Genomic DNA, 13,169 nt, shown 5'->3' on the forward strand with positions numbered 1-13,169 from the left:
AAATGGACAGTAAAATTAAAATATTTGTATATTAAGTTAAAGCAGTCAACTCAAATGTCATGTGAAATTCACCGTTAAGTGGACAGAAACTCTTGTAGTTGTTTTTAACTTGTTTGTTGCTAGGAGTGGATTGGAAAGGAATTTGTTGTGAGGGCGTTTTAAGAAGAGCTTAGCTTCCTTTGGAATATGCATAATGGTATTTTCTAAATTCAATTTGTATTTTGATGTATGCTTTGCAGGGCTTCTCCAAAGTGGCTCAACAACTAGTCCATTGAAAAGGATTCATTTGCAAGTCACTGTTTATAAAAATTAAGCAGGTAGCATTGTTCAGGTCAGAAGGGAGACCCTGGAAGCAAGGTCCTGCAGAGGGAGAAGCTGACCTCAGAGCTCCATGCCCATGCTGGCCCAGGGAGGGGCCTCTCCTGCGAAGGCAGCCGGCCTCTCTGCCCACGTGGGAGCCCTCACAGAGCCCAAGGACTGCGAGCTTCCATGTATGTGTCTGTAGTAGTACTTCCTCTCACCACTCCAACAGCAACCCTTTTGAATATATAAGTGCTCTTCAAAAAGGTCAGTGGGAAATAGAATTAAAAGATGTCTATTTCGGTTTCCTCCCAAACTGAAATTCATGTATAGATTTGCCATTACTCTCATTCTCCATGAACTTGATATAGACTAGACTGAAGGTTTTCGCTGAGTCTGATAGGATTATCAACCTTTTCTTAATGTTATTTCAACCAACTTCCCAGGCCACTGGTGAATTTTCTAATATTTGTCCCATGTGCAGAGTTTCCTTCATCTTATTGTAGTCTCCTTGGCTTTAAAATTCGTTGTCACTCTTTGAAGTACTAAGTGGCAGTCAGGGACTTGATGCAATGCTTAGTATGTCGTTCCATATCAGAGTATTTGAGTTCCAGTCTTGACTCTTCTGATCCCAGTTTTCTGCCAATGCATGCTGTGAAGGGCACCAGGTGACCACCCCCGTCCCCGCAGCCCTGCCACCCGCCCCAGAGACCTGGAGAAGGGCACCAGGTGACCACCCCCATCCCCGCAGCCCTGCCACCCGCCCCAGAGACCTGGAGAAGGGCACCAGGTGACCACCCCCGTCCCCGCAGCCCTGCCACCTGCCCCAGAGACCTGGAGAAGCTTCTTGGATTTCTGCTCTGGCGTGCCTGGCTGCAGTAGGGAGTAAACCGCTGAGTGGGATGTTTTCCGTTTTTGTGCCTCTATCTTCCTAGCTTTAAATAAATAAAACTAAATGAAATTGGTGGGGAAATTTTGGACTCAGGGGAACGGCTGCTACTGACAGTGAGTGTCTGGCTGGCGACTGCAGAGCCACCACTAAGCATGGCTTTGAAGCTCGGATCCCACATCTTTTCCCGGAACAGGAAAACTGCAGCCTGACTACTTGCCAGGAGCCCTGGCAGCCCCTGGTTGGTGTTGCCTCTGTGGAGTGGCAGTAAAGCAAATAGGGTTCTTTGTATTGAAGCTTTTACTATCAAATACTCAAGACAGTATAAACCCAGAGCTTTTCAGGATTTAAGAAAAATGAGTAATCTTAAAAAGAAAGAAAATTCTTGCCTCTAGAAAAATCAGGTAAAAAAACCCCATAGCATGTGAACAGTAGTAGATTTATTATTTTATTCAGCAGGAAGGGATATAAAGAATTCCTGTATACCCAAAGATTTTCTAAAAGTCTACCTTCATTTTATTTTTTCTTCCCTCCGAACTTAATCTCTTTTGGAAGCTCTGACATTTCTTTTTTTAAGAAAAATATGTTCAATCAAATGCTCCTTTAAAAAAAATTAATGCCTTTGCATTAGCAAAACGTACTGTTCTTTAATGCTGTGGAAGGGAATTTGACAGCAACGGAAGGCAAGAACCTGTAATGAAGTATCAGGTTTTGCATCTGTTCTTGGGAGCCAGGCCACAGCAAGCAGTGCGTGAGTCCACACAAGGAAGCTCCAGGAGTCGTAGATCTCAGCGATCACCCGGTGTGATAGCATAGTGGTTAAAGTCCTCGCCTTGAACGTGCCGGGATCCCATATGGGCGCCGGTTCTAATCCCGGCGGCTCCACTTCCCATCCAGCTCCCTGCTTGTGGCCTGGGAAAGCAGTCAAGAACAGCCCAAAGCCTTGGGACCCTGCATCCATTTGGGTGACCGGAGGAAGTTCCTGGCTCCTGGCTTTGGATTGGCTCAGCTACAGCCATTGCGAGCGCTTGGGGAGTGAACCCATCAGACAGAAGATCTTCCTCTCTGTCTCTCCTCCTCTCTGTCGGTCTGTCTTTCCAATAAAAATACATAAATTAAAAAATATATATCCCAGATGCTGAAGTCAAGCAGCATCATTTGTGCATCTGGGTTCCATTCCTAGCCCTGTCTCCTGACTCTGCTCAGGCACATCCTGGGAAGCCACAGGGATGGCTTCAGAAACTGGGCGCCTATGACTCAACTCACTGAGGATTCTGGGTTACATTCCTGGTTCTCAGCTTTCACCTGACCCATCCTTGGAAAGTGAAGTGTTGGGGCCATTTAGGAAAGTAACTCTGTGTGTGTGTGTGTGTGCATGTGCGTGCAAGTCAGCCTCTCAAACATAACTGTAAATCAAACTTTTAAACATCAAAATGAAATCTAGCAGCAGGGCTGAACTAATTATCAGATGAGAATTGAAGCATCCTGAAAGAACACAGGGCTCTCAGGCAAGGCGGCTCCCACCGTGTACCGATGAGATCCTTCCGTATTAGCCAGCGTTCACTGGTGCACTCTGATTTATAAACTGATAAACCAGGGGTGTCTTCAGGGTGTCTCAGGCTTCTAACACAGGAACTGACAGAATTTCATTATGTGGCGATACCAAGAGAAATATGCACATTAGAACTAGCTCAATAAGTCCATTTATCTAAAAGACATCCTATGTTTCTCAGAATCTGTTCATCAGCTCTACAAGAAAATCCGTCCAAAGAGGGAAAAAATGTTTCAACCTGGATATCAACTCCGAAGTATAAACACCGTATACCTTTTAAGCTTCTTAGATTACCTATCAAGCAACAAATAAAGCCATGTGCGAAGCTTTCAGGAGAGTCCCCAGTGAGGGCTACTGTGAAGACAAATGGTTAATGTCTGCTCTCCCAGCTGCTCAGTTAATTACTGTAATAGAAAACATCTTGAGGGAAAACACTGCATACAGTTATTAGCAATTAACCCACAACTCTAAAAAAAAATCAGAATTCTAACTAATAGTAAAACATCGCTCAGCCAGTCTAATTACTGTTTCTATGCAAAAGTCTTATATTTACAAAAAAATGTGTAGTATTAGGTAAGTCACAATGTGGACAGGAAATGAGGAAGATGATTACACTTCAAAATGGAGTAGACAGAGGTGGACGAGGCATGATTTTTGTGGTAACAGGCCAATTCCTCACCGTGTAACAGATTCAGATGTATCAGCCAGAGAACTTCTCTCTAGGTGCTCGCCATAATACAGGATCCCGTGGTGTTAATGGTTGGTTACACTATAGTGGTGTGAAATGTGGAATAGGATAATGCTGGGCAGGAGAAATTCATGCGATAAAATAAACAGACACTGAGTTAGGATGCTATTTCTTAATCATCTCAGATAAATCAAAATCTTGAATCTCAGATGTTTTACCTCCCATTTGGATATGTTTCTTTTATTGTTCTCCTTTTTACTGACTTTTCTCCGTGCTATTGGGCTTTTCTTCTCATCTCTGGAACACATTATTCTTGCCTCAAAATCTCAACACTTGATGTTACTTCTCCCTAGAATATTCACCTACCAGATATGACCTGATACACTCCTTTTAAGGATTCAAACATGTGCTCAGAAAAGGCCCATCCCCTACAAACATCCTGTCTCTGCTTTTCCTCCATCCTGTTGCATTCCGTTGCTTCTCCCTTCATGTTCCACTATCTGCTGGTTTGGAGACCACACACTGACAAATACCAACTTCGACACGTATGATCTTTCTGGTAAATGCGCTCTAATGCTATCGTCCACATTCAGAGACACACTGAGGCGGTACTCCTCTTTTGTGGCTCGCCTCACACACACACCACAGAAGATCTTCCCAAGGCAATCCCTCCCATTGCATTCTATGTTTACTTGCTTTGTGATACGAACCACATTGGACAAGTTACATCTTTTGCTCCCTTACAACCAAACGAACTGTTAGAGCAAGCAGCAACTTAGTTTTGGCATAGATTCGACTCTGCCTTTCCTTTCCCTCTTCTTCCTCTTCCTGGTCTCAAGGATGATGAAAAGAAAAAACTGGCTCAAAAACCTTGCCATGGAGGAGAATGTCACACGACCCAATTCATTTGCTAAGCGGTAGAGTCTGATCTCATTGTGGCAAGAGCTGGTATGATTATTGGTATGATTATAAATTATTGGTATGATTATAAATTTGATGACACATATATTTTACTGCGTATACAGAAAAAAGTGTTAGCTGTGAAGGATACATTTCTCACAACAGTACAAGTTCACCGTGTCACCAGGCTAATCTTATAACTGTGGTCCAATAAATACATATTAGAACTCACATTTGATTGGTCAGCGTTTACAATCAACAAATATTGCAGGACTGAGAAATTACTTATAAAGCATTAGAGATCTTAAGAGTTCAGTATTGAATTTATTTTTTGAGACAGAGAGAAACAGAAAAGAGAAAGAAAGGGATGGGTTTTTAACGACAACATTTAGCAGCATAGGAAACCAAAGTCAGGACGATTCTGTACATCTCAGTGTGACAGTCCCAGTTGGTTCCTGGGTGGATTTCACTGTATTTTGCCCGGCATCAAGATTTCAATGCACATGGCTCATTAGTGTTTCCAGGCCTTTCTATCAGGGCCATTCATTACACTTGCAGGTGACAGGAGCTCTCCTTTGAAGAACTGCTTCCTCACCTCCTCCTCTTTCAACCCACAACACCTACCGAATGAAATGGCCCTGCTCTCTGTTTCTGTCCCCATACGGATACTGGAAGTTTTTTTGTGTGTGCAGAACAGGGCTGATAAGCTTTGGCAGGGAGGTTTACGCTGCAGACTGCCTGTCGAACTGCATGGCTCAACAGTTTCTCAATTAGAAGAAGATAGACGAGAAGATAAAGTATTTGGTGACTGTGAGGCTTCAAGCAGCAGCTGAGAAAGATTTTGAGAACATCTGGTCGGAATCTATTTCTTTTTAGGTAAGCATTCCTTTTTTACAACTGGCATACATAAAGCATGAAATTGGCTTACGCCACCTCCTCCTAACAAGAAAGAAGCTGGTTGGATTATTCTGCCTTTGATGCGGGCTTGGAGCGAGACTGGCGTGGCAAGTGCTGCGCCCACTCTATGGCCTCCCCAAGTCTCTTGGACTGCACCCAGAGAGAACATTTGTCTGCTGTATCAAACTCATTTTAAAGATGACAGTACAAAGAACGATTCACAAAAATAGACCTGATTCAGGCTTTAACAGTTTTTGTGCCATGAAATTTATGCCTGAGAGAAGATGTTATTAACATAAAAGTTCTCCTGCTCTTAATTTAAAAATGGGGTATTTGGAATCTTGCTTATTTCCTGCCTTGGTTTGTGTAATACACGCAGAATTAATGGTTTTTGTGTATATCTGACATTATTTTGTGCATTGATAGGGCCTCAAGGCCACACAATGGCATTTTGTTTGTTTTTAGATATGACTGTAACTAATGGTGTCATGACACAGCCAGTTTGACAGACAGCAGAACTGACCAATCAAGCCATTGAAAGACGAGACTACAAAAGAGCTGAATTCAAATCAGCGTTCACTAGTTCATGGCAAAATTTTTAAGGACCATGTTGGAAAAGTGTTGATTATTTAATGATTGTTACTTTCATGACATTTTGCCCATATTATTATCCATACTAGAATAATTTGAAATCAACCTTACTCAATGAAATGTACATTAACCATATTTAACCTGTGACAAAGTGCTTAAATATTTATTTAAAACATGCTTTCAAGCAGGTTTGCCCAGAAAAATATTTTTCTAGCTCATGATTTTCAGTACACTGATTTATTTCCATTGTAGCAAAGCTGCCTTTCACTAAACAATCTTGCAATCAGATAATTGGCATAGATTCTTGCCTAGTTCCATTACTTTTCAGCTCTCAAAACAGTCTGAGCTTCAGGTGAAGCTGCTGCATGAAATTTAGCTTTCCAATAGACATGGTCCATGATAATGTGAGGCTTTCTGTGAAACATGGCATACTCCTGGATAGAAATAGAGTTGAAGATAAAGTCCTTAGAGTTGAACTCCAGGAGCGTAGAAAGACTTAGCAAGTCACAGAAAGTTCTAGGATGCCAGTGTGCATAGGCATACTGCACATTTTCATCAAAACAATACAAACAGTATTTTAAAACCTGGAGTGTTCAGATTTCATCCAAAAGATGAATTAGCACTTGAGTCAGTGGAGAATGGTCTTTCCATGAGTGGGCGTGCCACACCACACTGCAGGAGAAGCAGCCCGCCTCCGGCAGTGCCCTGGGTTCAAATGACCTTCACTGGGCATTAGCTGGTTGCCTTTTCTGCTTTTCCACCCCCAACGGGGCCTAGCCTGTTTCTGCTCATTTTTCTGCTCATTTACATTACTATAAGAGCTAGAGGAAAAGGGGGTAAGATTCTGCAACCAATTTTACTTGTGAACAAACTTCACTTGTGGCAAAGAGGTTTAGACGTTTGGAGTTAAAAATAGATTTGAAAATTGTTGAGCCCAGCACAGCAGCCTAGTGGCTAGCGTCCTCATCTTGCATGTGCCGAGATCCCATATGTACGCCAGTCCTGATCCCTGCTTCCTGTCCAGCTCCCTGCTTGTGGCCTGGGAAGGCAGTTGAGGACAGCCCAAAGTCTTGAGACACTGGGCCTGCGTAGGAGACCCGGAAGAGGTTCCTGGCTCCTTGCTTCGGGATCGGCCTAGCCCCGGCCATTGTGGTCACCTGGGGAGTGAATTATCAGATGGAAGATCTTCCTCTCTGTCTCTCCTCCTCTCTGTATATCTGACTTTCCAATAAAAATAAATAATTAAAAAAAATCACCCATGTGTTTTAGCCATCTGCCCAAGCCCTACTCTTATCAGGACTAATTAAGAGCCAGCCAAGAGAGCAAGGCCCTCTGCGACCCGGATGTAGGTCTGGTCAGGTCAGACTGGCATTTGGAAAAGGAAGTGAGGGTGAAACCTGCTTGATGAAACAAAGAAGATCAAATCATGATTCCTACTGTCAGACAGCTTTTAAATTCTGTTTGCTACAGATGTTTGTCAAAAGATAAAGGTATAACCTGGTAGAGTCTTCATGATTTTTTTTCACCTTAAATTAAACGTCAATAAAAAGCCACAGGAAAAAAAATGGGTGTGGCTGAGAACAGACACTGCGAAGTGGCTTGGAAGTCAGAGTGGCCGGGTGTTGGGGAATTCAGGAATGGTGCCTTCTCCATGGATTATTGTGGTTATTTCTAGAAAAACCTGAAAAGTTTGCCTCCCAGTCTTTCCTGTAAATGACAAGTTGAAAGGGGTGACAAAGTCGTGGATTGAAAAGAAGGGCCAGGTGGTTCATTCAACTCCGGACGGCAAGTCGGAAGCCCTACAGACTTTTTGGGAAAGGTGATTTTACTGCTCCAAGGACTGAGGGAGCCACGTGGCTTTGCTTTTGGCTGGGAGTCCTTCAAGAGGTGTTTTTGATAAGTTCAGGACTCAAAAAAGTTGTCCTCTGCCACGCTAAGCTGCCTATTATGGCTCAGAGCCTGGGCTGTCCTCGTTGGAGGGCAGGATGCACCACACATTTTTGCTTTCAGGAAACGGGCTCCAGAGGTTTGCGGCCTTGCACCCAGCAGCCCGCAGAGGCAGAGCCTGGGGCCGGGGCTCCTGGCGACCGTGGCGCGCAGCCCTGGACAGCTCCGCAGCCGGGGATCCTGCTCCAAGCCATTGCCCGGCCCTTCTGGAAGGGTCCCCGGGGGGTGGGGTTCGCCGCTGGCCGCGCCCCCGGATCCATAGAGGGAATAGGGGCTGGCATGCAGAGAGGGTAGCTTTGTGCAAGCATCGGCTCCTCCTCGCAACTTTGGGGCCCAGAGGGAGTGAGATAGCGGCCAAAGAGAATGAGAGGCGAGTGTCCCCCTCGTGGGGAAGGAGCATTTTATAGGAGTCGGCGCTGTGAGCTGCCACTGTGGCTCTGTGGGAGACTGGACTGAATCAGACGCTCTGAGGTGCCCACTTGAAACATGCCGCGCTCAGCCAGCCTCTGAGCGACTCCCCAGACGGAAGTGGGGAGACAGCAGCACGCGGGAATCCAAACTCGGTCGTGCCGGGTCTCTGCTCTGGCAGACGCGCCGGCTGCGCGCGGAGCAGGTGGGTGAGGGAGGGCAAGGCCGGAGCCGCGTCGCCCTTCTGCGGGGCTTGGGCGTGTGCCAGGGGAGGCTTGGGCAGAGCTGGAGAGCAGAGTCGGGCGGCGTGGCGAGCGCAGCCCCTCCGGGCGCGTGCCAGCTGCCTCCCGAGCCCCGGCGCCCGCGCGGGGAGGGGTGGGCGAGGCGGGCACGGGGGGCGGGGGCGCCCAGCGGCAGGGCTGTCTCTTTAAGCGCTCCGGAGGGGCAGGGGCGGGAGGGCGGCGAGCGCGTTGCCATGGCGCCGGGGCAGCGGGGGCTGCGGGGGCTGCGGGGCCGCGGAGAGCACCGGGCCCCAGTGGCTCCCCGCCGAGCGGCTCCTCCCGCACTGCCGCGCGCGCGTCACGCCCGCCGGCTCCGCGCTGCCGCCGCGCCCTCCGCGGGACGCGCACCTCGCCGGCCCAGCGCGCCCCGCGCCGCAACTTCTGCCCCGGCCGCGAGCCCAACTCGTGCGCCGGGCTGGGCTGCGGGGTCCCCGGCGGCGCGCGGCCGGCCTCGCCGAGAGGACCTGGCGCCCGCGGGGCTCGCCGGCTGCTGCGCCCGGGTGGCCGGCGGCAGAGCGCGGGCAGCGGCCTCCAGCTCCGGCCGGCCGTGTAAGTGGCGCCCGCGGGCTCCGGGACGGGCCAAGCGCGGCCGGCCGTGCGCCCGGAGCCGGGCCCTGGGCGGGAGGACCGGGAGGGCCGGGACCCCGCGCCGGGTCGGAGGGCGAGGCTCGGGGCGCCGCCGCGCGGGGCTCCCCACCCGCGACTTTGTGAGCGTCCTGTGGCTTCTCCCCAAGTTTGAGTGCGTGTGAGCGCGGGTGTGGTGTGAGGAGATAGGAGGGCAGAGAGAGAATGTATTTCTGTGTGGAAGAGTAACCTAATGAATAACAAGTGTCACTTTCAGAGAGGGTTTTGAATGAAATCCTGTCCTTCATATTTTCTGATTTTTGGAGAACTGGGAGCGTATAAACTTTTTAAGAATGACGGAATGGATAATTCCACCGGTTTGGCGAGAGACGCCGTGTGAGGGGCCGCCCCTCAGAGAGCAGCCCCTGGGGAGCGCGGACGAGTTGGGGAAATGACCCCGAGGCGCCCTCTAGGCCGGGGTGACGGCCTTGGCCGCGGCCTGGAGGAGCCAGGAGCTCTCCAGGGAGGGTGAGGAGCTGCCAAGCTGGCAGAGCCCGAGCTGGTGCAGCCGTCCCGGAGGCCTGCCCCGTGCTGCCGCGCGCCTGGCTGCTCCGCTCCCAGCGATGCTGCACGGGCTCTGGGACCTTGCTGCTACTTCGGCCCTTCCTAGCTTCATCCTCGCTTTTTGGAAATGTGAATATTTTATAGTAGAAAAATGGCTTAGATAAGTGCACAGGACCATCTCTAGCTCTCCGGAGCTTTACTTTTTTCTTGTAAGAAAAATACAATTTTGGAAGTTTGCTGTACATTTCCGTATTTCATTCCTTCTCGTGTGAGATTCCATTTGCTTCTGGTTACTGCAGATGTCATAACGATAAATCTTTCCACGTGGTCAGAGTGTAGGTGGCGGCAGAGACTTCCTGCATGATTTGTAAACATGTTTGGCAAAATGCAAGGGGTTTCTGGCTATGTGATGTGTCTCGTTTAAGTGCAAGGGGTTGATGTAGACTTTTCCTCCTCAGTTTTTCTCAGAGGGCATCTCGCCCTGAGTAGCTTGCGCGTGCAGGGAGCCTTCCCTTGCCAGAACTGCTCTTGAGCAAGCTGTTCCACCCAGTGATCCAGGCCCACCTGTAGCAGGATTGTTTAGAGTGGCTGCCAGCCGGGGGCAGCCGGGCACAGGGAGACTGTGCCAGCACTCACAGATCCAGCACTTTCTACGGCGCTCAACAATTCGACCTCTTGTTTCAGTATTGACTCTTACTGAAAAAGCTTTAGGGATGACGTTGGGTTTTGTCTTTTTTTTTTTTTCCAGGAGGCTGCCATGGCGGCTCATTTGTTTATCAGGTGAGATGAGAGCAGACAGGGAAACAATCCAAATGCTGGGGTGTTTAGTAGAGGCGTTTTTCCTGGGAGTTATTAGGAGCCCTCTGAGGACTCCTAGTGCATCCTGGGATCTGGATAGGGGAAATTCCGCCTCAGTTGGTGGCGGTGTCTTCAGCAGGAACACGATTGGGACTTGGTGCTAGGTGTCTGCAGGTATGTACAGTTGTGACCTTGTAGCCTACAAAGATGTGGACCACGTGGCTTCACACACTTGTGCGTCTCTTAACAAGATGTCTGAGATTGTCATCGACAGCTGAAGTCCATTGGCAGTGAGAACAGGCTGTTTATGAGGTGCAGGCCAGTCAGGAGAATGCCTCCTCTTGCTGATGGCGTGCGGGGCCACTGACGCAGGGGAGAGTTCTGCAGCCCGGCTTGTGCTTGGGCGGAGTTCGGAGTTGGGAGGGCCCTGAAGGTAGGGAAGGATTGGTCAGCCTGCATGGAGTACACCGCACTTAGGATGCACTCTCCGAGGGTAAGCTCATTTGCAGTGGGAGTTTTTGTAACGAACTGGAAGATGTCAGCACATGGACGCTCAGGTCTGTTAAGAGCTGATCTGTGCGATGGCCTTAGTTGGTTACTAAGTTCACACTGAGAATTCAGGAGGTTGGAACCCAGGACGTTTGTTTCTTGATGTATCGGGTCTGTTAAAGAACACCCAGGTTGAGCCTCTTGTTTTACACTCCTTTAGCCAGTTGCAGTGGGATGCGGCTGGTGGCTAGTGCATCTGGGGAAATCTTTGGGGCCTTTCTGGATCTCTCTGATAGCTGTGGGTTTCGGTGGACATTTGAGACCTGGTGGGGAGTTGGGATGCTAATTGTCTGGCAGTGAGTAGCGAGGTTAGTGTGCAGGGAAGCTCTGAGTGCCTTCCTCACACGGTCTCTTGTTTAGAAATTGTTCTGCTTTCTGATGGCTTCAGGCACTTAAATATGTAAATGAAGGGCCAGGCGTGGAGTGGGAACTGTGGAGCAAGGTTTCCCTGGCAAGTGCAGTATGAATTGGACAGTTGTAACTGGTGTTGGCATTTTGATAAAGGGAGATTGAAGAGTTTACTTATGTTAATGGTACCCTGGAAATGTTTTCTATAGGATTAAATGGGAGGAAATAAACTCCCCTCTCGGTCTTTCAGGCATCAAACGAAAATGACTGGCTCTAATGCATTCTATTAGCATTTATCCTTTGTGGTACACCTTTGTAAACACTTTCATAATTATTTTATGCAACATGATGAAAACTAGTCAACAGCCTAGGTTGCCGGCATAATGCAAGGCAAAGCCAGGAATCTCTTCAAATTTCTTTACCACCTGGAGGGAATTTTAAAGCTGCTTTGTGCCACAGCTGCCTCCTGGATTCTGGGAAACATTTCAGAATCCATGCCATAATACTACCTGATATTGATAGCTTTGACATAGAAATCCAAAGTGTGCTGGTTTGATGCTCTTCACCCACTGAGCAGATGTAACTTGGTTGCCCTCATCTTTGTCTCGCTGATGTGAGAACTCGGAGATAGTGTTAGAGGGTTAGATTTGATGAATCAGTGGGTTTAGACAGAGCCAGAAGCTCTGGACAGGAGCTCTGAAAGTGGAGGGTGATTGTAGGTGGTTGTCTACATAGTGGCAAAGTTGTGTCTTGTCTCGAATACCGTGCCGGAATTTATATGTTTATATATCGTTTCTTTATAATTTTATTTTTTTTTGTGGTCAAACCTAAAATTGACTTGTTTTAATTTGAACTACCAGAACAAAATGCCATAGCCTAGTGGTTTGGGGAATGTGACCATTTATTGCTGACACTTCTGGAGGCTGGGAAGGCCAGTCTGGTAGGTCCCTGTGCTGGAACATGGCCTTAATTGTCTTGTCACTTGTTGGAAGGAAACAGGGAATTAACCCTATTTCTGAGGGCTCCACCCTTTGACTTCAGTCTCCAGCCTTGTCTTGTAATGCTGTTGCTGCGCCTAGCCGAAGCTGGGAGCCCTGATAGTCTTGGTTTTTCATACGTGTGACAGGTGCTAACACCTAGTGACTCCCAGGATGAGCATCAGCAAGAAGCTGGTGTCCAAACTGGAGCTGAGAGCCCAACTGAGGCATCCCAAGAGGTGACAGAGTGGCTGGGGGCAACGTATGTGTAGCTAGCTAGCAAAGTGCCTACTCCACCATTTCGCATGAAACATGATTGAGGGCTGCCACAGCTTTATTAATGTACCTTAGGTCAGAAAAGAATTTCTTGCTTGTGATATCTACTGTTTTAAATGGCCGTGGCATGATTGAGAAGGTTGTGTGTGCTATTTGTGTGTGAAACATTGCTTTAAGCTGGGTGGTTTTACGATTTTAATCCTAACTGCAAATACGTGAGGTTACTAATGCTACCATCTTTTCTTCCGTATGTGTCTTCTGAGACACAGAGAGCTTCCGTAACCTACTTGTGGCTCCACAGCGGCGAGATTGGAACCCTGAGCCGAATCGTGCTCTGCCCTTGCTGTCTCCTCCGCTCTGTGCATTTAGTCTGTGCCTACGTCCTTGTGTTTGCTGTTGCTGATCTTTCGCCTGGTCTCCCAGATACATCTGAAACTCTGCCCTGTAGCTTCAGCTGTCGGCCCGAATCACTGCTTTTCTCATGGAATAGAAATCATATGAATTTTCCAAATGTCTCAGTCCTGAGCTCTGCTATTTATTAATTTATTTATTTTTGTATTTTTTATTCTCTTCTAACTTCTGGGTCTCATGGATTATATTTCTCACTCCTGTGTGAGGGCAAGCCTTTCCTTATATGTTC

The sequence above is a fragment of the Ochotona princeps genome, chromosome 3, assembly GCF_030435755.1.
Source record: "Ochotona princeps isolate mOchPri1 chromosome 3, mOchPri1.hap1, whole genome shotgun sequence".
Taxonomy (NCBI): domain Eukaryota; kingdom Metazoa; phylum Chordata; class Mammalia; order Lagomorpha; family Ochotonidae; genus Ochotona; species Ochotona princeps.